At 46.0% G+C, this 26,060-nt stretch overlaps 1 protein-coding gene across 2 annotated transcripts in view; it reads left to right on the top strand.

The window, feature by feature from the left end:
- The window catches only part of LOC138516980 (zinc finger protein 850-like), a 176,433-nt gene that overhangs the window by 131,691 nt on the left and 18,682 nt on the right, over positions 1-26,060 (top strand). The window contains exon 3 of one of the 2 annotated variants that reach the window (XR_011282338.1): positions 2,586-6,487. The exons of the other annotated variant lie outside the window; for it this stretch is intronic. The gene's annotated coding sequence lies outside the window, so the exon portion shown is untranslated. Of the gene's footprint in view, positions 1-2,585; positions 6,488-26,060 lie in introns of those variants that run through there. 2 annotated transcript variants of the gene reach the window in all.

The following is a 26,060-nucleotide window of genomic DNA, read 5'->3' as shown; positions in this document are numbered from 1 at the left end:
CCTATTCTCTCCAGCCCCTTGCACGACCTTTTGTCTCCACCAAACTATACTTAGTTTGGTTATCTGTGTATGCTTGGTTGTCTGCTCTGTCCTACTTGTATGTACTATGGATATACGATAATGTAGATATGTAAGGCTGTATATACTTATGTGTATATGTAGGTGTGCCTATACTGCTACTCATGATAATGTTTCCTGACTTACCTAGACTATTGCTTTGTATTTAATGTAACTTGTACCTGTATCTTGCTCCTATTGCAATCGCTGTTCTATGTATTGCGACCTTTGCATTGTAACTAAGCTTTAAGACTTCTTGTTTCTGTTGTGCCCGTCTACCTAAGGGCTTGGTGTGCATTACCAAATAAACAAACAAACAAACACTAAGAAATCGGCTTAAAAACAATGCTGAGGCCTGGGATGTATCCCAGGCACCAAATGTAGTGAATAGTGAAATAGTGACAAGTGACATGGCTATGATAGAGAGGAACCCATGAATTGTTGATTTTCATTCAGTAATATATCGTCTCAGAGATATGATTAGTAACTGGGAAAATGTCCCAGCAGCAGGAGCATAATCAGACCCATTGAAAGACCCATTGAATTCAATTTCATCAGCAGTGATGGGTGGGAATATAGTTCCTAGAGTAATGCATATTGTTCGTGGGGAGAAAGAGTTACCTCAGAATAATGGGAGAGATAGTGCAGATTTGACAGACATGTGCAGTGTGCATAGAGAATTGGCTGGGGGAATGCATAAAGGGGTTGCCTATGAAGATTTGAGGCATTGTGAAACTGTATCATTGTTGCATGAAAGAAGTTATGTGCATGAAGGTAGTTATGTGAAGATCTTTGATTTGAATAGAAATAATGACAGTTTTTGCATCATAGGGATGTAACGGTATAACGGTATACCGTTAAAGATACCGTGAACCACTTAATTGACCAATAATAACCGTCACATTGTTTATACCGGTATACCGTTTATATCGTTAAGTGTGCTTTTCAATGTGATTTGGAAAGGCTGCAGTAAGCAAGTGCTGCGCAGTCTTGGCTTTGCACTGTTGGATGTGCCGTCTGCAAAGTAGTTTCAGTTGGAGCAGTTTTTAATGCCATTCCATAAACCACACGTGCCTGACACAATATCAATATGTTAGCAATAGGAAGAATACATAAAGTGCCAAGAAGGAAAAGGGTTTACTTTGGGTTGGCGGCTTTGGGGTTTATATATTTATAATGGATGTTTGCAAAACATATGACAATGGAGGATTTACATATAATAAGTCACACTGCGAAATTCACTCATCTCTGTGGATATTCCCTGCTGCCATACCAAAGGGTAACATGTCCGTGATTACTGAACGCCTTTTGGCCCGTAAGTAAACTAAAGGCTGTAACACAAAGAGAGAGTGTGTGTGCGCGTGTGTATGTGTATGCGCACAAGTGTATACTACCATCAGCCTCCATTGATCTGTGGCATGCAGGTTATCAAGATGGCAACATGTTCATCTTCACCAGTAGCCAGTGGGGGAGCTAAAAACCTAAATGACCACTTAAGAAAAGCTATTCAGTTTGCTTTGCCAGTCGCAGCAGGGCTTCCTCCCCACCCTCCTCCTCTCCACATGTGTGTTTGTGTTTGGTGGAAGCAAGAGATGGCATTTCAGTGGAAAGTATGTTGAAAAGCCCAATTCTGGCCCTGGGTGCCTGGTTTTGTTTGTGATGATAAATCTGACAATTTTGACCTTTTAGAAAATATTTGTTAAGATTAGTTAACTCCACCTGCTATACCGCGATAACCATGATATACCGTCATTTGGCAAGAAGGTTATCGTACCGTCATAAAACTAATACCGTGACACCCTTATTGCATCAGTGCTTTGCTTACGTTTTCGAGTGAGAAAAAAATATTGTCGAATAACATAGATAATATGATAGAACTGAAGTAGAATGTGAATCGCGCTGTCCGTGCTAAATTTGGATGTTTTGAAACTTTGCATGCCTGGAATTTTTGTAGTTTAAATGTGTGCCTGGGAAGAAAGTTTGTTGACATTGGAGATCGCGCTGGACTGGCAGACTGTTTTAGTGCATTGCAGGAGTGTTTGAATGTGAATGGCATTGTATATGAGAGAGGCTGTTTGAATGAAACAGATTTGATTTTTCAGCATGTAGTAATTCAACGTTGTAAATACTTAATGATGAAAAAATGGGAGGTTGTTAGGGGACATGGAAGTAACACAGAGAATGCAGTTGTGACATTTTTGAATGTGCAGCATTCCAAATGGTTGGAGTATGTAAAACTGATTGTCTTGTTTTGTTTTGAAAAAGATCGAGATGGAGGCAGGAGTCATGCATTAAGCATGCATGCATTATGAGGCATGCAGAGACAGGCACAGTAGTTAGATGCATTGACACATTGATGAGACAGGAGAGATAGTGATGTCTTTGAGAGACATGGGAAAGTGTAGAATTAGTAATGTGCACTTCAACGCACAATGAGAAATGCTTTTTTATTTTTTGGCTTTGAAACCACCTGAAACTGATTTGAGACTGATGTTTGCACTTTTGTTTTCTTTGCATGAAATCTGGAGATACCTTGACCAGACTGAGATTGCACAGACCGAGATGGCATTGATGACCAGACCAGATGGCATTGCCGCATGAATTGACCAGACCATGATTGACAGCAGCATGACGCCTGAAACCGGCATGACCAGACCAGATTGACCAGACTTTGATGACCGTCTGTTTGAGATCCATGATGGCTGACACCTTGTGACTTTGCATGGCTGTTTTGAAGCAGCACCAGAAAGAGACTGGCTGTTGTCACCTTGTAATGTGACTTTTCATCATGGCTGTTTGTTTGCAGCAATGATGAGACATTGGACGCTTTGCAGCAGTACTTTTGGGGAATGCCGACCGACCGATTTGAGGCCTTAGGGTGTGGCCTTGTCCAATGGCTGTGCTCTGAGAATGTACCCAGAAAATCTGCTTGCTACCCAGACTACACAGACTTTTTGGCATGACACCTATTGCCATGGGAAGTGAAGATCGTGACTGACTGTGCAGAGAGAATACACCTTGCAGCATCCTGTGCCAAGTGAAAGAGTAAGAGCAGTGAAAGAAATTGTTCAGCAGTAGAGATGAGAAGCAGGCAGAAATTCAAATTGCTATGTGAGCAGCTTTTGTAATATGCAGCGAGAAGAGAATCCATTTGGAATGCCTTACCTTTTGCACCAGACAAGTTTGTGCCTGAGCAGAGCTCGGAAAGCATGTCTTGCCTATTGCCACGTTTGAAAGCAGTGAAGCTTTTACTCTTGAGTGAAAGTGATTGAGCATTGATCTTTGAAATTTGCACTCACCTTCAACGCTGGCTGTCCCTCATTTGAAGAGCATGGCACGGCATGAGCTGGAATACTGGCAACAGCATGACCTGGCTAGAGGAAGAAGAGAATTCGAAGCTGGAGTTTGGGCCTATGGAGAAGGGCCACTGTGCCAGAGGAGAATTACCACCTGCATTGTCTTGTAAACACTCTGAATGAGTGCACCTCTGCTTGTTTTTGCACTCGCCTTTGTTCATGAAATGTGAACGAAGGCCTAGTGAAAAGGGAGCGTATGCATCAATTTGCATCAATTGAAAGTTTTGACACGCGGTTTTCCCAGTGCTACCTTTGAAAAGTGAAAGGGCATGTGTGACCACTCCATGGAGACGAAATCGGGCACATATGGTACAGACACTTGATGCTTGCTCGTGTCTTTTTGGAGCTCTGTGCAAAATCTCATTTAGCTTGCTGCCATTTATCAAGCAGGCCAGCCTGAATTGGCTTTTACACGTTTCTGCTATTTCAACACTATTGGCTTGAACACTTTGCTGCTTCACACGTTTGTTGCTGTGGAGAACTTTGCTACCTGAACTTTGAAATCCTTTTGCTGAACACTCTGATATGCTCTAGTGAACACGGTATCCGATTTGTGAACACTTGCTTCGTTGACACTGCATCTTTGTTGACATTCCTTCGCTGAAACCTTTTGCATTAGAATTGATTTTTGCTGACATGGAATTGCGCACGGTTGTGAGTACACACATACCTCATGAGAACTTGGAAATACCTTGGACTGGAATATAGTAACTGAATTGGGCTATATGACCAATACACTGGATGTATACAAAGATATGTATGCATTGATCTGTAATGGAATGTTTGGTCTGTTTGGCTACTGACATCTGTACTGACCTTTGACACCTGTGAAAGTGATTGTCATATGTTGTGCTTGAATTGGAAACACCTGTATCCGCAGTACTTATTTATTGATTCTATGCATTGCATTTTCGTTTTCTGCTTGTAGAGACACTTTCACACTTTTGGCTTGTAGACACTTTTTGACTTCTGACTTTTGGCTTGACTTTGACCTTTGACATTTGGCTATGCTATTCTTATTTCTGACACATTTGCAGTTATGCATTTGATTTCTAGCTTGCCACTGATAGAGTGAAATGCTTGCATTATCTTTTTTTTTTAAAAAGGGTTTTTTGCATTATGAGATGAAGAATGTTTTTTCCCTTTTGCAATATTGCTTGGTATTAGACTGCCACTTTTGCTATGTTATGTTAGAAATATGTTATGATGTTATGTTATGATTTATCTAACGATAAGAGGAGAGAATTGTGGAATCTGATAAAATGCGATGCTTGGATTGTTATCATTAGAGAGAATCATAAGCCCATTGATAGAGGACCAGTACTCAGTACTCTTTGTTATAGAATGATTGCATTCTGTTTAGCTATCCATAGTACATTGAAGAAGTTGCATCATTATAGTATCCATATATTAGACTGCCACCTTGGTTTGCATTTGCAATTTGCTTATAGATTGACATGTTATGCATTTGAAGAGAGAAATGGGCCTTGTTGTAAGAAGGGCTTGCTAGTTATGATATTGTCATATATGATAGAAAGAGATGCTTTTAGAATGATATGTTTGCATTATAGTGCTTGCAATTATGAGAGAAACATTCTAGACACTTTGCTATTTGCAATAGAATGACACTTGCACGTATTTGAAGTGCCATGATTGTGCTTTAGAATCACGGTATATTTGCATAATGACATGTAGAGATGATGTTATGTATTTTGTATTGTAGCGCATAGGCTGAGAGAAACGTATTGTTTGCAGGAGAGCGGAACGAATGAGGCCTGGAAATGACACACTGACATATTTTGAAATAACACGTAGAGACACATTTAGAGACTGTCACGTATGAATGTATGTATATTGAGTGTGCATTTAGAATGAGTTTGCATTATGTTAGTGCTTGCATTGCGAGGAAAGCGTAAACGCTAGGAAGCATTTAACACGAGGCCTATGAGCCATTATTTCTGATGGAGACGCACAGAAGTTGTTTGCACTGGGCTCAGCGTGAAGATGTTTTGGAACACAGTGTAGAAGGAATTTGTAAACAGTTTGGTTGATAAGAAGTCACCCTTGTCCGAGTAGAGGCGAAGGGAGCCAAATCAGCTTGGCTTATGTGCTTCGCGGAGACAACACGAGGGTGGGGGCTGCGCCAGGGAGCGACATGGAGAGATGGGAAAGAGGTGCTTTTTGCAAAGGGGATGCTTTGAAAACGGGGACTAAAAGAGCATTTCGTAATGCAGAGAGAGCCAACAGTGGAGAATAGATGGAATTAGATGGTGTGTTTCACCGCACACAGATGGCCATGGGAGAGATACGATGTTCAATGTCACTTTGACACTCTTTGACACAGCACACGCACGAGACAGTACACCCAAACACAGACTGGCAGGCATTTTGCTATACGCTGACAGAGAGACATTCTTAGGCTTATAGAATGTATGTAACCATAGAAATGTGTGCGTCATTGGAAAATATAACCAGGGCTGGAGAGAAAGGAGTTAAGTAGTTCGAGAGAGTTGAGGGGAGTTGTTGCTGAGAGAGATGGTGCAAGTACGAGATGCGATGAGAGAGGTGTCTTGGTACAGCAGACTGATGAGGCCTTGATGAGATCGATCTGGCAGAGAGAGAGCTTGGCAGTTGGCAGTTACCAGATCTTGAGGTCTGCCACTGACTGACTGATTGCAGAGTCATGCATAGAGGAGAGACCTGGCAAAGACAGAGTTGGAAACACATGCAAATTGGAAGTATGGTTATTGGCCTAGACTGACTGATTTATTAGAACAGACCCTCACATAAGGGGTGAAGGGGAAACCAGACAGGGATTGTTTAGAGTGAGAGTGTGAAGGATTGGTGTGGATTTGTGTGGATTTGTCCATGAAGGAGATGGATGCTGACGTTTGCATTTAGACTGCATTAGACATTACAGGCTTGTATTAGAGACCTGAAAGGCTTATAGTTATTGCATGGTAGATTTGCACCAGAAGCATAAAAGGTGCACATTCGAGAGTAGCATTGCCTGCATTATTATGCTTTGCATTCTGTGTGGTTATAAATAAATGTATTCCGTTGTGATAATTGAATCGATTCTTTGTGTTATCTTTGTATTGTGTCTTATGTTGTTTATGTCCACAGTAGTAAGATAGGAGTAACACAGTGCACATAGGGCCTGAGATGTGAATGCAGCAAGGGGGGGTATAGTGATCCATAACCCCCTAGGGGATTGTCCAAGATTGTCTGAGACCGGAGCATGCTTGCCCAGAAGAGGGGGGGGGGGAAGACGATGATTAGGGGTTTTGTTTTCCAGACTAACACAGCTGCCCCCACCCTCTCTGTCTGCGCTGTCTCCGAACAAGGCTTCTAAAATGCTGATAAAGCCAGGCCACATTCCATTCACTCTCCTTCTCGGGCAAAAGCTACAACCTTCCTGCCAAGAAACTATTTACATTCCTTTCCACACTAACTCATAACAACTTCGCACTCCGCGGCATGAACAGCTTCTGTGTCTCATTCAGTGGAATGGCTTCATGCTTTCTATTCTTGAATGTAGTGCCTAAAACATTAATTCATACGAATCATTATACTTAAAGCTTAATGCATATTCTAAGTGCAATGTATTCATGTCTCTCTATAATGAATATCTCTACATGTGTCTCTAAATATAACATGTATAACAGGCCTCATTCTATAAGCAAATTGCAAATGCATACAAAGTGGCAGAATAATGTGGATAGTGTAATGTTACTAGTCAGTTCTAATCAGAATGTATGATGGATAACTAAACAGGATGCAATGATGGATACTGGTTCTCCAATGATGAGTAATGAATCCATAATGATAACAAACCAGGCCTCTCCCTTCTATCTGGTTTTACAATCTCTCCTCTTATAATTATATAATCATCACTAACTATTTGTCAAAACATGACATAGCAATGTGGCATGCTAAAACCAAGCAAAATTGCAAACGGATAAAATATTCTATTTCATAATGCAAAAAAAAACCTTAAAATGCAAGCATTTCACTCTATCAGTGGCAAGCTAAAATTCAAATGCATAATTGCAAATGTTTCAGAATTCAGAATAACATATTCAAATTTCTCATAACCTCAAATCATAGCAAAAAGTCAAGTCAAAAGCCAAAAGTGTAAAGCCAAAAGTGTGAAAGTGTGTCTACAAGCAGATTACAAAAATGCAATGCATAGAATCAATGCATGTGTACTGTGGATTGAGGTGTATTAAGTTTCAATGTGTCAAGCACAAAATGACAATTTCACTTTCACAGGTGTATGCATATCAGTGTATTTGTCATACAGGCCAATTCAGTTACATTTCCTAGTCCAAGTTATTTCCATGTTCACTCTGCCTGTCAGTCTGTGATTCAATGAGTTGTATTCCAACAGAATGTATTCCAAGTCAGTACAAATCCCGTTCTAATGCAAATCTCAGCCAAGGAATGTCAGCACAGCGTATGTTCAAAGCGAGTGTTCACAAATGGGTAAAATGTCTCCACAGCAACACACGTTAGCAGCAAAGCGTTCAAGCCAGTTCAGGCTGGCCTGCTTAATAAATGGTAGCAAGCTGATGAGATTTTGCACAGAGCTCCAAAAAGGCAGGAGCAAGCATCAATTGTGTCGGTACCATATGCCCACTGCTTGTCCCCACGGGGTCGCACTGGTCCTTCTCTTTTCAATGGTAGCACCGGGAAAACTGCGTGTCAGAGCTTTCAAGTTGATGCAGATTGATATAGCTCATCAGCTCCCTTTTCCTTAGGCCTCCGGTCCCACTTCTCCAAATTGGGAACAAAGGCGAAACATAACACTGATACACAATGCATTCACTTGACACTCATTCAGAGTGTTTGGAAAACAGTGCAGATGGCAACTCTCCTCTGACAATTCCATGCACAGTGGCCCTTTGCATAGGCCAAACTTCAGCTTTCAAATTCTCTCCTTCCTTGCCAGGTCATGCTGTTGCCATGCCATGCCAGTTTTCTAGTTCATGCCATGCCAGTCCCTGCTCTTCAAATAAGGGACCAGCCAACGTTGGATGCAAGTGCCGATTTCAAAGCACCATGGTGTCAGATCAATGAACTCTCTATTTCACCCGAGAGACAAAGCTTCACTGCTTTTCAAATGTCATTAGTGCCAGGAATTCAAATGCTTTCATCAGAGCGTGTCTTCCTGCTCATTCCTGCATTCCTCTCTTTCTACTCAGGCCCAAACTTGTGTCTGGTTCTGGTTCACAAGGTAAGACATTGTAAATTGATTCTCTCCTCTCTGCAAATTACAAAACAGCGCACACATTTCTCCTTTTGCTGAACATCTTTCACTGCTCTTTCTCTCTCTCTCTTGGCACAGAATGCTTCAAGGTGTCGGTTTCAAGTTAATCACGATCTTCACTTTCCATGGCTTAGTTGACATGGCAGGAAATCAGACAGCAAGCAGGTCTTCTGGGTACATTCTTAGAGCACAGCCATAGACACAGCCACACAATAAGGCCTCAAATCGGTCGGCATTCCCCAGAAGTGCTGCTGTAAAGCGTTGTTGTCAGTTACCAGTCTAATCACTGCTGCCACAAGCAGCCATGATGCAAAGTCACATAGTTTCATCAAGGTCTGGTCAATCTGGTCTGGTCAGTCTTATCATTCTGGTCATTCTGCTTTCAGTCGTCATGCTGCTGCCACTCATGGTCTGGTCAATTCATGCGATGCAATCTGGTCATCAAGGCGATCTGCAAGGTGTACCACGGTCTACAAATCTCGGTCTGGTCAAGGGGTCTTCCCAAATTTCATGCAAAGAAAACAAAAGTGCAAGTATCAGTTTTCAAATCAGTTTCAGGTGTATTCAAAGCCAAAAATATAACAGCATTTCTCATTGTGCACTGCTGCACATAGCTAGTTCTAAACTCCCCATGTCTCTCTAAAGACATCAGTGCTAGTTTCTCTCAGTGTCTCAGTTCTAGTGTATCAGTCTATCAGTCTAACCAGTGCCTGCATGATGCATTCCTCCTGCCTCCATTGCGATCTTTTTCAAAGCAAAACAAAACAGCCCATTTCACATAGCCCAAAAATGGCACATTCAAATGCTGCAAAACTGCATTCTTCTCATTCAATTGCACTCCATGTCCTGCAAAACAATTGCTTTCTGTGTCATTTCCATGCGTTCTAGCCACACACTCCCCTTTCAACATTAAGTATTCACGACGATGCTGAATCACTCCATGTTGAAAAAACAAATTGATTTCATTCAAATGAAAACTGCTCCTCGCATGTGCAATACAATTCATATTCAAACAATATTCATTATCAAATAAACAGTCTGCTACTACCGCACAATGTTTCTGCTGCATAGCTATCAATACATAAACACCCTTTCTCTCCATGGACTCATTCAAACTCAAAAAATAAAAACAATCCAAGGTCTCAAAACATCCAACTTCAGCACGATTAATTCTATTCATATTCTCCTTCAATGCTATCCCAGTATCAATGTCAATAAACAAAAAAAATATTTCCACTCGAAAACGTAGGAAAAATACTGCTGTTACTACTCCTGCCAACAATGCCATTACTATTCAAATCAAAGATTTTCACCACCTCGTTTCTGTTCACAAACTTAGTTTGCAAATGCTTAACATAACTATCTCCATGCACATTACTATTTGCATGCAAAGGTGTCTCCAATAATACAGTTTCACAATGCAAATCTTCATAGGTAAACCCTCTATGCACTCTCTTCATGTCTGTCAAAAATGCCTCTATTTCATGACAAACGCCTCGTTCAATCTGTTCAATTTGTTCAATTTGTTGCTCTGCAGTTGCTGCAATCTCTTCATGTATTGCTGCCCTATCAGTGGAGCAAACTGCTTTCTGGGTCATACTATTTCTGTCATCATTCTGAGGTAACTCTTTCTCCCCACGAACAATATTAATTTCTCTAGGAACTCTGTTCCCACCCATCACTGCTGTTGACAAAGATTTCAATGCGTCTATTTTCAAAGCTGCTGGGATATTTTCCCAATTGCTAATTACATGTCTGAGACAATATATTATTGCTCGCAAGTCATTAATATATGGTGTCATTTCTGCTTCATTCTTCACTTTCAATATGGTTGGTGCCGGCAAAACTTCTTCCCAGGCGTCAAGCATATTTTTAAGATGATTTCTTATCGCTTTCAAGTCACTAATAGATGAGCTCATTCTGAAGTTTTAATTATTCACCCTCGCGACACTTAAGTGATTTTCAAAAAACAAGTTTCAAGACTTCTATAAACATGCCGATACAGTCGTCGACTTGCCAACAATGTGCACACACTTTTGAACCAATAGGAATCTAAAACAAAGGTCAGATTTCTCCAAAAAGTGTCAGTCTCAGCGGAATTCCAAACAAACAAAATACCACAAGGGTCTTCAAGAAAAAAACTGTTTCTCTAGCTCAGCCAAATAAATATACATTCATTCCCCAAATAAAATTGACAGTCATGAAATACTGCTCTGGATCAATTCCAAATTCCAATTCCGGATTCAAAGTCAGTCAGACAATTGCGTCCCCTTTCCTACGGTGAACAAAATTGTGGACAAAGCATGCTCTAATTCATAACATCCCCAAGACAGACAAAACATAAAACATAAAATATCTATTCCCACAAACTAACAGAAAACACAGCTGCACACAATGTTCAAACTTCTACTTCAGCAAACCGATAAGTGGAACTCTCTGTTCCATGTTATCAGTCAGCATTAGTGAAGTCCTGTGTTACGGGTGCCATATTGTTGTTCCCAAACTTGTCCTACCATGGTCTAGCCCCGAGTGGGCGACCATGTATCAGTCTTAGACAACCTCCTAGGGTGGTGTGGACTACTATGCCCCCCCTGCTTTTGTATCTCAGGGCCTTTGTGCACTGTGTTACTCCTATCTTACGCCTAACAACATACTCCTATCTTACTCCTAATGTGTACACATTAACATAAGACACAAAGAAAACACATGAATCGATTCAAACAATTGAAGCACTTTTATTCATACACAGCAAGGCATGATGCAAACAATACTAATATAATGCAAATATCAAATTTGCACCTTTTAAGCTTTTGGTGCAAATCTACCGTGCAGTTCAATAACTATAAGCCTTACAGGCTTCTAATGCAAGCCTGTGATTAGCTGGATCTATCATGTCTATTGCAATATACATATGGCAAGTGCCAGCATTCAGCATTCCTCTCCAATCCACACCATACTTCACACTCTCTCTCTTAGACAAACCCTGTCTAATTACCCCATCTATAGCTCTGTGTGAGTGTCTGTTCTAATTCCCCATGCACATGTCTTATCAATACTCCCCTCTTGCTCTGTGCAAACTCTCCACTCTGCAACCAGCCAGTCAGTGTCAGGGCCAGGTCTCTCTCTCAGATCTGGTTACTCGAACTGCCTCAATCCTCTGGCAATGCCTCCGCCATGCTCTCAAACTCTCCCAAGCTGGTCTGCCAAGGCTGCGTCAATCCCACACCAAACGCCTCTCCATCTCATGCCAACCAGACGTCTCTCTCTCATCGAACTCCCTACTCGAACTTCAGGCTTTCAGTTATAGTGTCAATTCACGTCACCCTTTCTCCATGGTTACATATCTCTCTCTAAGCTAAAATGCCTCTCTGTGTCTGTCAGCAATTCTAAATATGAGCAATGCCTGAAATTCTGTGTTGCAATGTATTTTACTTCGCAATCACTCCATGTTCTGGTCAATCACTGCGTGTTCTTTGTCACTTTGACATTTCGGCCTATCTATCATGGTCTTCTTCTGCCTACGATACAAAACACCACCTGCCATCTATTTCTCCATTCAAATCCATTCAAATCCCTCTCTCCTCAGAGAACAGAACATCTCTCCTTTCCTTGCAAAAGCACTCCCTGCTGGCCATGGCCCCCACCCTCTTTGTCTGCACTGTCTGCGAACAAGGCCTCTGAGATGCTGATAAAGCCAGGCCACATTCCATTCACTCTCCTGCTCGGGCAAAAGCTACGACCTTCCTGCCAAGAAACTGTTTACATTCCTTTCCACACTAACTCATAACAACTTCGCACTCCGCGGCGCAAACAGCTTCTGTGTCTCATTCAGTGGAATGGCTTCATGCCTTCTACTCTTGAATGTAGTGCCTAAAACATTCATTCATACCAAGCATTATACTTAAAGCATAATGCATATTCTAAGTGCAATGCATACGTGTCTCCCTACAATGAATATCTCTACATGTGTCTCTAAATATAACATGTATAACAGGCCTCATTCTATAAGCAAATTGCAAATGCATACAAAGTGGCAGAATAATGTGGATAGTGTAATGTTACTAGTCAGTACTAATCAGAATGTATGATGGATAACTTAACAGGATGCAATGATGGATAATGGTTCTCCAATGATGAGTAATGCGTCCATAATGATAACAAACCAGGCCTCTCCATTCTATCTGGTTTTACCGTGCTGCTCCTGGACCCTGGGTGCTGGGGATGTCAGCATCAGCTGCATCTCCCTGACCCTGTTAGGTGGGGGGGCTGTTACGCTCACCTGGTATCCACGGGGACGCCACCCAGCCCTGGTTGGATGATTTGCACTCTCGAACCCTCTCCCGGTCCCTTGGTAAGGCCTCTAGTTAAAGATGGTTCTGCAATACAGGAGAGCTGGATTCAATACCAGATTGTCTTTGTTTTCTCACCTCCTTTGGCCTCAACACCTTCCTCCCCTTTGGGCCCTCTCCTCACCTTAATATTGTAGAAGGTGGATTCTCCGCCCTGCTCCTCGTGGCAGGGGCACGTAGATATGGGGGGAGCAGTGACCAAGTTACTTCACTGGTGCAAGCCCCCCCGTGGGAATCCAGGCCTGTTGTGACTCCATAGGTTTGCTGCTTTACAGTCTTTATATGCAGTTCTTATGTTCCTCTAAGTTCGAATAATAATGTCTTGCTTCTTTCCTTTTAAAACATTACCCATCAGTAGCAAACGTGAAAAGAATGAACGTTACACAGTACTCTGTGGCACCCAGCAACACAAAAAATGTGTAGGCAAAGTAAAGTGAAGTGAAGTGATGTTAAGAATTAGGTTACGCGACACACAGTGTCACCCACAGTATGCAAAATGCATACGCGACTCACCGTTATCCTCATAAAATAGGGAAAAGTACACACGCGTGTGTGCGGAGGCAAATCCCCCTCCAAAACAAAAAGCTTGCCCTGTCACAGTAGTGAACCGATTGTGTGGAAATGCAAATATCTACGAACTCCACACGTCCTTCCACTCTAACTCGCACAACCGTGTGAGGTTCTCCTATGCACTCATTTAACCCAACAAGGAATGCGAACGCCTAACGTTCAGCGCATGTCATGTAACTTATGCGCTTAGGCCCTTTCCTCTGATTTCACGCTAACGTGCTGTTTCTGCACATGCTGAGTACCTGTCACTCTGTTTCCGGCTGCCCACTTGAGTAACACGGAAGACACACGCTCCTGCCTACGAGCCCATTACCTGCCTCCTACTGCCCTGAGCTACCTCCTACGAGCCATCTGTTGTTGCCTGCCCAATGTGTGTGCCTGCTGCCCACGTGCCCTGCAATTTGAGTGCCTGCTGTACAGCCATTTCCAGTGCTCCTGTTGTTGTCCCTGTGGCCACCTCTGCGGATCCAGAAGACTCCAACGTGCCAGACCACCGATTCACATCCCAGCCCCAGGACCACCTTGCCCATCCACACCTGCCTCGGGGGTTTCCATGTCTGGACAAACATCCTCTGAGGCAAGTGGCAACCCCACAGGAGCGATGCAGAGGGTTGTCCGCTTCAGTACCAGAGAACTTGACATCCTGATGGAGCAAGTCCTGGGGCATTATGTTGCCCTCTTCAACCCACCAATGCAAGTCGGCAAGGAAGGACGGAAGATGATATGGGCCGAGATTGTGGGTGCCATAAACGCAGAGGGGGTGGCACACCAGGTCTACATCCATGTGCTGAAGCGCTGGGAGGACCTGAAAGCCAGGACCCACAACAAGGCCCAGCGCTTCCTCCAGGCTGGTGTCAACCAAGGGGGGTGTCGGGTCCGGTTGAACACCACCATTTTGCGGGTCATGGAGAGGTTTTATCAGCGCTGCACGCCAAGGTCATGGATTTGCAGCTCCGTTTGGAGTTGACTGGCAAGTGTCCATGTGTTGGTGCCCTCAACAGTGCATGTGCATGTTGATGTGTGGTGGGAGTGTGCAAGTGGACCATGGGGCAAGTTTGCCTCTTGTATAGATGTCTGTGTGCATGTCCCAGACAATGCTGAATGTGTGTTCATCGAAGCATGTGTGATTACAACAGTGTTACTGTTGCAATGTGTGCTGTGATGCAGCATGTAACAACATGCAAGTGGCTTCTTATATGTGTCTAAAACGTTCCCGTGTGAGAGGTGTGACAACTGGGTGTTGTCAACATCATGAACAGGCATGGTGTACCTGTGCATGTTTCTGAGATGTGAGTGTGTGATTGGCCATCACTCCTGGATGGATGTGACTGGTGCATTTCAATGTGTGCACTACTCTTGCTGCCTGATTGACATTGAGGGGACTTTTCTGTGATGGCTCAGTGCAATTCTTCAGGACTGTCAGGCGATGTGTGTGCATGGCATGTGTATGTCCCATGATGCATGTGTGTGTTTTGCTCAACTTGTAGGTGGTGCCTGTGCCATGTCCAAGGATGTGATTGGCTGTTATGAAGGAGAGATATGTATGTGCAAGTATGTGCTTTTCATGTACCTGTGTGTTGTGGAGGCTGATGATGGTTGTGAGCTTTGTCAGTGTACTTCATGTGCATATGTTTTGTGCAAAACACACATAGGTACAGTACCCTGATATTTGTGTTCTTTGTCTCCTTATCCTCAAAGTGTCGGAAGAAGAGGGCGGAGAAGGTGCTGTGGAGCAAGGCAGCAGGGATGCCACCACTAGGTAGAGACACAATACCCAGCCACGCCCCCTGCCATCTACATCATCGGGGAGCGAAGAGATTGATGCCGCGCCTGGAACATCGAACGCAGATGCTGAGAGGAGGTCCAAAAGGTTGAAGGTGAACATGGACTCCTCGACAGTGGGGGTAGGGGTGGACAGGTGAGCTGGCACAGGAGCAATCCACTGCGGAAGACACTGGGGAGTCATCCAGGTTGGCTGGGGAGGAGGCGACAACAGTCAGTTTATGGGGCCCAGCTGAGGGTGTTGAGGTGTGTGTGACTGGTGCAGTCCAGACTCAGGGGCAGGAGGCAGTGCAGGTCGCTGTGTAGGTGCCTTTGCCTAATCCTTCCCCTGGGACTGCGCCTGCACCAGTATGCACCTGTCGGCATGCCCCAGGCCAGACCCATCTGCAGGTGTCAGATGTTGCCACACAAACGGAAACTCCAGCGCCTGCGGATCTCGCCATTTGAGACATGTTGGAACTGGTGCGAGCCGGTATCGCGTGGCGTACAGGCATCATTTGTGATGATGTGCAGCCTTCCAATCGTGGGCTTGCACATCATCACAATGACGTCTGGCATCTCCTAAACTGGCTAGCTAAGTTCCTGGTCTCAAATTGGGTGTGTGGGCTGGCCACTTATGTGACCCTCCTCTTCTTCTTCTTCCTCTGTGCGCCAGTTGTCCTACCTGGCGCATTCCGGCCCAGATAACACCAGGCCCCCCTGTGTACCTGTCCCACTCACAGCGGCCCATCTGGTGGAGATCACATCCCTGCATGAGTTGGGAGTCGACATTGGATCATCCGAGGTGGTCACCCCGCTGATCCATCAGATGACAGGAGCTATGGCAAATGAGGGAGAGCATGCACCCAGTAGCAGGGCACAGTGGCCCCGGGTGATGTCATCAGCCCAGAAGCTGTCCTTAAGAAGCAGGCACCAGGCAATTTGGCAGCAGCAGGCTCGGAGTAGGAGGCTACAATACTCTGGGCATACCGTCTCAGGGAGGCAGGTATCGGGCGTCAGGCAGGATGCCAATGTGGAATTTCGGCAAAGGATGTCTTCGTGTTGGAGCGCTTTGGGCAGCAAATCGTGGCAGAGAGGCAGCGGGCACCGGAGGCGAGACTCAACATAGCCAGGGCGGAGATTTCACTGCGTCAGGCAGAGAGGCGGGCTGAGGTCCTTGAGGATACGTGCAGGGAGTGGGAGGGGATGGGTAGGACCATGTTGGAGTCCCTGCAAGCCCTTGAGGTCGGAGAGGAGGCCTGCCTAGGGGAAGTGGACGCAGTGTACGATGATGCCCTGACTGAGACATTGAGGGAGCATGCTGAGGAGAAGGACTAGCCCGCTGCCTTTGTAAATAGTTATTCATATATAAGTTTCCATTATTTTTATTTATTATTCAGAGATTTTGAACTTCACTCCATTTTTTTGTACATAGTTCTTATGTGTGGTTTTGCTTTTATTCATTTCATTATTTGGAGTACAGTATGGACTTTACTCCATGTTTTTTGACTTGGGTTTTCTGTTTTTGTGATCTCCATGCAAACATTTTTTTTTTTTTTCTTTTTTGCTGCTATTCTAAATGAATTTTATGGACAGTGCCATTGATTTTCTTCCTTTGGATTTCTTCATGCATGTATTTGGCAATTTGATTCAGACATTTTTTCATCATTTGCTTTTCTTGTACATATTTTGATAATTGATTTACAGTTTGTATGAACACAATACGACTGTACAATATAATTTATTTTGTCCGATCACGGTTATTGTTTCTCTGATTTTTATTTGGCAGTATGAGGCTTTGTTAGTCAGTTTGGTGTCCCTGGTACTGACCATTGTTGGTCATATGTGTGCTTACTTGCATGCATGTGTCATGTTTGCTATCTATTTTCACGGTGACTATACACATGTGGCTGGCCAGTGTATGAGTGTGAATGGTGACTTAGGGTGTGCACCGTCAAGTGGCATTTGCTTTCACAGGTGCAGCATCACTGTGTATTGGCCCTCATTGTGTTTGTGAGGGTGCTGGGTGGGGTCAATGTGGGAGTGTGAAATGTTCACCATCTATGGCCAGGATGTGCTTGATGCTGTGTAACACACATGTCGTGCTTTTTCCCTTCAACAGCATGTGTTTGTGCAGTTATCATTGCCACTGATGTTGTTCTGCATCTTGCACTGGCATGCAACAGTGCCATTACTTTGTTTTTACACATCGGCAGACCAATGCAGCAGGTAATCAATCCGAACTATATTCATTCATCTTTGCTGTCTGATTCTGCACTAGTCACCTGGCTGCACTCTGGCCTTGGGGCAACATCCACTCGCCCGCCACTTGCACACCCGCACTGTCTCCATGGCATCCCCCACACTTGGACTGTTTATATGTATACCAACAGCCCCCTAACTGCACTTGGCACCTGATCTCTGAAATTAGCCTTGCACTGGCCACCAGCTGACAGAAGTTTGAATATTTTCTTAGTTGTTGTATTTGTTATGATGTCCTTCACATGTACTGCACTGCCCCCCCCACCTTTCACCCCGCATCTTTGTCCTTCCACACTTCCCATGCACTGGCGCCATCTCTATGTGACCGGCACTACCAGGTTCGTTGTCTCTGTCTTCACTCTGTTCCCCCACCCCGGACGCTTAGCGCCTTCAGGCACTTGTGTATAGGCGCATTATGAATGAAATGTAATTTGATTTCATTCCATGTCATGTCCTTGACACATGGGAGGAACAGTGATGTGTTTATTGGGTTATCGGTTCTGGTAATGGCATCTCATTGGGGCTCAGCCCGTGACCCACCTGGCCAGTGTCTGTTCATGTGGCACACATTGAGGCTGCTTCTGATTCTGCCACTGTGTGACTATTTCTCCCTGTATTGATATAGGGTTAATGTACTGGCCTGCTCAAAACTACATATGTAAGCATGTTTGAATGCATGTAATATATGATCAAGCTATCAAGCTGCTTAGACCTTTGCTATATTAAATGGTTACATGAATGAGTGTGTGTTAAAACAGAAACACACTTCTCATTATGTTTTTTTGACACTGCTACTAAATTTCTCTTGCTATGTAACTACTTTTCCATATAATGCAAATATAGGCCTTTGTAATGACTGGAGGGAGGGGTGTCTCTACTCCTGCCTTCTATGTGGCAGAGGAGAGGCACAGAGGAGCCCAGCCAAGATTCTCTATTTGGTAAAACGTGGGCGAGCAATCAAGCCCTAGTTCCCAGTATGATGCTGGAAATGCATTGGCGGGACAGGGCCTCCCTGTCCTTGTCCTGTAGTCCTTTTCCATTTGTATTCTGTATTGTCTTCTGCCCAGGAGTCCATGTGGGACTCCTGGCAGTGCAGTTCTTTCTGTTTTAGGTTTGGTGTACAGACCCATGGGATACCCTTATGGCACCCATGGGTGGGGGTGCAACCCTGTGCCCCTAGTGTATGTTTTTTGGGCACATGTGTGTGGCCCACAGAGCAAGGTATGGGCTGGTGGCAGCTCCATGCTGAATTTGACAGGTGCTCTGAGTATCCTCCATTTTGGGATACCCAGGCCCTGCCATTGGAATCAGTTGATACCTGATAGTAAACAAGAGGACCCTGTGGCCTCTTGCTTTCTATTGCCTGTTAACTTGTTTTCCCAAAGTCCTGGGAAGCCCTGACTCTGTCCCTTCCCCCTGACTGGCTGTTGGGTGGAAGTTCCATATATGGTGTTGTTGTGAAGTCCAGTCCAGACTGGCTGGAGCCTTCCCAGTGACTGTATGTTGTGGGTACACCCTGTGGGTGGGACCTGGGTGAATGGAGTGTGTGACCAATATGCACCTCTTGTTGTGGATGTCTAGTTTCTGGTATGAGAGACAAAGACTGAGACATCCCTGCGCAAAACTGGCCTGAATGCAGTGTGTATTGTTGAATGGCTGGGTACTTGTCCTAATACACATTCCTTGTTGTGAGTGTCTGAGAGGGAGGAGTATGGCCTGAATGCACTGTATGCCTTATTGGCTGACTGACTGCATGAATACCCTTCTGTATGATTGGCTGCTGAGTGTGACCCAGCAGTGTGGATGAGAGACAAAATAGTATATCTGGGGACCTCTCACCTCTGGAAATTGTTCAGAAGCTGAGTTGACACTTGAAGAGTTACTGGAACTGCTGATCCTTGACGCCCAGCTGGAAGAAGGGTCTGAGGAAACAGGCCCTGTCCCAGGCACAAGGAGAAGGGCCTAGGACATTTCGGATCTATTGGGAGAGTGAGCTCCTTGTTAGTGAGCCCACTAAGTCTGAACCTGGTGCCCTCAAGAGGTTGGTGGTACCCCAGGTTTACAGGCCCTTCCTGCTGCAGTTGTCGCATGAGGTGCCCTTAGCTGGTCATCTTGGTACCAAGAAGACTAAGCAGAGGCTCTCTGCCCCTTTCTACTGGCCCCAGATGGGAGTAGAAATGGAGTCCCACTGCAGGACCTGCCCCACTTGTCAGTTGTCTGGCAAGACTGGAGGCAGTGTCATTGCCCCACTGCAGCCATTGCCAGTGGTTGGCACACTGTTTGAGACGGTGGGCATCGACATTGTCGGTCCCCTTGACCCTCCCACTTTAGGTGGACATCGGTTCATCCTGGTCTTGGTTGATCATGCCACCGGGTACCCTGAGGCTATACCCCTTAGGACTGTTACTACCAAGGTGGTTGCCAGGGCTCCCCTGGGCATTTTTACCTGTGTTGGATTCCCTAAGGAGGTTGTGTCTGACAGAGGATCCAACTTCTTGTCTAGTAGCATGAAAACCATGTGGAAAGAGTGCAGAGTAACCTACAAGTTCTCCACCTCTTACCATCCCTAGACCAATGGTCTGGTTGAGAGTTTTAATAAAACTCTCAGAGACATGCTAGGTGCTTTGGAAGAGCCCGTAAGGAGGAAATGGGATCTCTTCCTGCCATGCCTGTAATTTGCTTGAAGAGAGGTGCCTCAAGAGGGTGTTGGTTTCAGCCCCTTTGAGTTACTCTTTGGACATCCCGTGAGGGGGCCCCTTGCCTTGATCAGAGAAGGTTGGGAGGCAACCCCTCCAGGTCCTGCCAGGCAAGTGGGGGACTATGTGTTAGGCCTCAGATGGAAGATGACACAGATGATGGGTCAGGCAACAGCAAATCTCAAGGCCAGCCAGGAATTGAATAAATACTGGCATGACCTTAAAGCCTCGTAAGTGCATTGGATTCCGGGACATGAAATCCTTGTGATGGAGCCTACCAAGCCTAGGGTTTTGGCAGACAAGTGGACTGGACCCTTCAGGATCATCTCCAAGATGGGCAGAGTCAATTATCTGGTTGACATGGGAGTCCCTGGGGTAGCCCCTCAGGTATTCCATGTTAACAGGCTCAAGCCTTTCCACAGGCGAGCAGAAGCCTCATGTCTCTTGCTAGCTTCAGAGCAAGAAGAGGATGAGAGTGAGCCCCTTCCTGATTTGCTGCATAGCAACCCTCAGGATGGCTCAGTGGAGGGAGTACATCTCTCTCCGGATCTGACGACAGAGCAGCAGAAGGCCTGCAGGGCTTTGCTCTGGAAGTATGCCTCTCTGTTCTCACTGACACAAGGCCTTACCCCTTGGTGTAGGCACGAAATTGACACTGGTGACAGTGTGCCTGTCAAAAGCAGGTTCTACCGTATGTCAGATACAGTTAAGAAACACATCCACGCTGAGGTCGCCAAGATGTTGGATCTGGATGTTATTGAACCCTCAACCAGTCCCGTGGTCCTTGTCCCCAAGGCAAGTTCCCATGCAGGTACCAAGGATTAGAGGTTCTGTGTGGACTACAGAGGAGTCAATGCCGTCACCAAAACCGACGCGCTCCCATTGCCCAGGGCTGATGAGCTCGTGACACCATAGGTGCTGCCAAATTTGTGAGCACCTTTGACCTTACCTCAGGCTATTGGCAAATACGGCATTCTCAACACCTGAGGGACTCTACCAGTTTAGGGTCATGCCTTTTGGGTTACAGAATGCCCCTGCCACCTTCCAGAGATTGGTCAATCATGCACTCAGTGGGCTGGAGGCCTTTTGTGTGGCCTACTTAGACGACATTGACGTCTACAGTTCCACCTGGGAAGAGCATTTGACACATCTGGATAAGGTGTTGCAGGCCTTGAAAAGGGCTAACCTCACTATCAAGGCCACCAAGTGCCAGATTCTCTGGGGAAAGTCACATATGTTGGTCATGAGGTAGGAGGGGGTCGAATCCAACCTCTCCCCAGTAAAGTACAGGATGTACATGACTGGGAGACTCCCACTACTCAAACCCAGGTGAGAGCCTTTTTGGGCCTCACTGGGTATTATCGCAATTTCATGGCGGACTATGGAACCATAGCTGCCCCTCTGACAGCTCTGACTTCACCCAAAAGGCCTAGGAAGGTTAATTGGACTGAAGACTGTCAGAGGGCCTTTAATGGCTTGAAAGAAAGTCTGTGTAGGGCACCTGTGTTGTGTGCGCCTGACTACAGCAAACCCTTTATCGTCAAGACGGATGCCTGCGACACCGGAATTGGAGCTGTCTTGTCCCAGTTAGATGACAAAGGGAGGGAACACCCGATCATATTCATCAGTAGACAACTCAATGGTAGAGAACTTAGGTGGGCTACTGTTGAAAAGGAGTGTTTCAGTATAGTTTGGAGCCTTAGGCGTTTTAGACCCTACCTTACAGGGTCTACCTTCAAGGTTCAAACAGATCATAAGCCCCTGAAGTGGCTTATGCAGATGAAGGGTGAGAACCCGAAACTGCTCAGGCGGTCCATCAGCCTTCAAGGGCTAGACTTCACCATAGAGCATAGACCAGGGAAGAGTCACGATAATGCAGATGGCCTTTCCAGAAGGTATGTTGACCGTCTGGATGAGGGTGCCTATCCCGTGAGAGATTAGGCACCCTAACCTCAGTCTGGGGAGGTGACTGTGATGCTGGAAATGCATTGGAGGGACAGGGCCTCCCTGTCCTTGTCCTGTAGTCCTTTTTCATTTGTATTCTGTATTTGTTTCTGCCCAGGAGTCCATGTGGGACTCCTGGCAGTGCAGCTCTTCATATTTTAGGTTTGGTGTACAGACCCATGGGATACCCCTATGGCACCCATAGGTGGGGGTGCAACCCTGTGCCCCTAGTGTGTGTTTTTGGGCACCTGTGTGTGTCCCACAGAGCAGGGTATGGGCTGGTGGCAGCGCCATGCTGAATTTGACAGGTGCTATGAGTATCCTCCGTTTTGGGATACCCAGGCCCTGCCATTGGAATCAGTTGATTCCTTATAGTAAACAAGATGGCCCCTGTGGCCTCTTGCTTTCTATTGCCTGCTACCTTGTTTTCCCAAAGTCCTGGGAAGCCCTGACTCTGTCCCTCCCCCCTGCCTGGCTGTTGGGTGGAAGTTCCATATATGGTGTTGTTGTGAAGTCCAGGCCAGACTGGCTGGAGCCGTCCCAGTGACTGACTGTTGTGGGTACACCCTGTGGGTGGGACCTGAGTGAATGGAGTGTGTGACCATTATGCACTTCTTGTTGTGGATGTCTGGTTTCTGGTATGAGAGACAAAGACTGAGGCAGCCCTGCCCAAAACTGGCCTGAATGCAGTGTGTAGTGTTGTATGGTTGGGTAGTTGTCCTAATAAACTTTCCTTGTTGTGAGTTTCTGAGAGGGAGGAATATGGCCTGAATGCACTGTATGCCTGATCGGCTGACTGACTGCATGAATGCCCTTCTTTATGATTGGCTTCTGAGTGTGACCCAGCAGTGTGGATGAGAGACAGAATAGTATATCTGGGGACCTCTCACCATGGTAATTTTTCAGAAGCTGAGTTGACACTTGTAGAGTAACTGGAACTGCTGATCCTTGACGCCCAGCTGGAAGAAGAAGAACTGCTGCTGCATTTGTTTCGACCCGATCCGAAAGCTGTCGAGTTTGTCAAGGACTGATCCGATAGAGAACCTGGTGAGGTGCTCTCTTCCCGTGCTCCGAGGGACCATCGAGCACCGCTAACCTTCGCCGAAGCTCCCTGGAAGTCAGACACTCGAAAGGCTGCCGACCGGAGATGGGGAGTGAAGCACCCGGACATCGACGCTGTCAAATCCATTGCTGTCGGCCAGGGTTCGGAGTATCGCCGTAACCACTGGAGGCCCGTCGAAGCTTTGTTGCACAGAAGAGGGGAACGCTTTACGCCGTGCAGCCGGCGACCGGAGCCACCCGCTCCTTTGTGTAAGACTGTTGAATCAAAGGATTCCCTTGTCCGCACCGATGACCGCTTTATCCCACCAGAGAAAGCCGAGGACGCTGACGTGCCAAGGAGAATCCGCCAGTGGGTTTCCCGCCACCCAGAGACCACAAATACTTCGACAACTCAGCCTCCTTGTCAGGCCCCAGTTCTTCCGGAACTCTTTTTTCGGTCCTGATCTATCCATCGCCGAGGTGCCCCGCACACCTCATCCTCGCAGGACGTCGCCGACGATCACCGTCTGGATCGCCGCTGTGGGCTCGGCACCCTCAAACTTTTCATTGATGCCAAGTTTGCCTACTTCGATGCTGATCGATGATCCGTGGCTCCTGCTTTAAAGGGAGTCACTCAAGAAGGATCCATCAAAACCTCTTCAAAGAACTCTGCTCCACCAGGTACATTGAGGGGTAGAAACATTATAGAAGGAAATTAGACTTATAGAACAATATATGGACTGGGCTTGTGTTATATCTTTATTTTACAGGTTGCCCAGGTGGGGTGATCTCCACACAGAACTGTGTCTAGTGGTAGGGGCCAGTATTCTGCCAATTGTCCTAACCAACTGCTTTCCTCCTATGTCTGTTGTTGGTTGCTGTTATTAAGTGATCTGTGTGACATTTGACCAGAGTATAGTTGATGCATTTTAATGAGATCTGATAATAATTGTGGTACCACTTTAGAACTGAATATATTTACCATTGTTGATTTTCTGAGCACAAAGTGAGTTATTGTGATAGTGAACATAACCTTGAATATTAATTATATAAAGACTGTGTTTTAACTATACATTGTGTGGACATTCCTTTGTGGGGTCTTGGGGACTACACTGTACTTAAGAACCAGCCTGGTGGTGCGCATCGACGATTGGTCGCAGACGTCCTTTGAGGATGAGGTGTGCGGGGCACCTCGGTGTCGATAGTTCGTGACCACAAAGAGTCTATGAAGAACTTTGTCCCAGCAAGGGTGTCGAGTTGTCTGGCGTCTCTGTGGCCTTCGGGTGGCGGGAAACCCACCGGTGGATGTTCCTCGGTGCGCTGGTGGCCTCGACTTTCTCCGGCAGGACAAATTGGTTGACGGTGCGGACGAGAGCGTCCTTGGAGTCAAAGTGTCTTAATCAGGGGGAGCGCTGCAGCTCTGGTCATCGGCGGCACAGCGTCAAGCGGTTCCCAGTTCTGGGCAACACGGCTTTGATGGGCCTCCAGCGGTTATAGAAAACCTGCAATCCCTGTTTGACGACGGTGGACAGAATATCCGGTGTTCTCTTCGTTCTCCTCAGCGGTCCCCGTCTCCGCTCGGCAGTCTTTCGAGGGTCTGACTTCCAGGGAGCTTCAGCAAAGGTTAGCGGTGCACGATGGTTCCTCGTAGCTCAGGAAGAGGTCTCCTAGCCAGGTCCTCTGTCGGATCAGTCTCGACGTCACTGCAGCTTTTAGATTGCGGTGAAGGTAACAGCAGTCAACCTTCTTCTTCCGGCTCGGCTTTGAGATCAAGCATCAGTTTCGATTTCAGCTTCTGAACGATTTCTAGCAGTGAGAGGACCCCAGTTATACTGTTCTTTCATTCTGCTCGGTCACACTCAGGCAACCAATCACTCAGAAGGGCATTCAGCAGTCAGGCAACAATCAGACATACAGTGCATTCAGGCCATTCTCCTCCCTCTCAGACCCTCACAACAAGGAATGTGTATTTGGACAAGTACCCAGCCATTCACCACACACTGCATTCATACCAGTTTCGGGCATGGCTGTCTCAGTCATTGGGCCTCATTCCGAGTGGGGCGGTAAGGGATTGCGGGCACTGGTAAGGAGACTGGTGCCGGTAATCCCTTACCGCCCTACTACGAGTTCCCTTAGCGGGTCCCTCCTTTAACACCTAGTTTTACCAGGCATTTTGGACGGGACCCGTTAAGGGAAATCAGAGCCAATAATGGTACCGCAAATTACAGTACCGTTATTAGCTACTTCCCCCTTCCCATTGAGCCCTATCTCGCAATGAGGCCCATGTGTTTCATACCAGAAACCAGACATCCACAACAAGACGTGCATATTGGTCACACACTCCATTCAACCAGGTCCCACCCCAAGGGTGTACCCACAACATACAGTCATTGGGAAGGCTCCAGCCAGTATGGCCTGGACTTCCCCACAATACCATATATGGAACTTCCACCCAACAGCCAGTCATGGGGAAGGGACAGATTCTGGGCTTCCCAGGACTTTGGGAAAACAAGGTAACAGGCAATAGAAAGCAAGAGGCCACGGGGGCCATCTTGTCTTCTGTCAGGAATCAGCTGATCCCAATGGCAGGGCCTGGGTATCCCAAAATGGTGGATACTCAGAGCACCTGTCAAATTCAGCATGGAGCTGCCACCAGCCCATACCCCACCCATGGGTGCCATAAGGGTAGTGCAAAGGTCTGTACACCAAACCTAAAAGAGGAAGTGCAGCACTGCCAGGAAACAACACAGAA

The sequence above is a fragment of the Ambystoma mexicanum genome, chromosome 6q (genome assembly GCF_040938575.1).
Source record: "Ambystoma mexicanum isolate Mex_15411 chromosome 6q, UKY_AmexF1_1, whole genome shotgun sequence".
Taxonomy (NCBI): domain Eukaryota; kingdom Metazoa; phylum Chordata; class Amphibia; order Caudata; family Ambystomatidae; genus Ambystoma; species Ambystoma mexicanum.
This window is presented reverse-complemented; position numbering and strand designations above follow the sequence as displayed.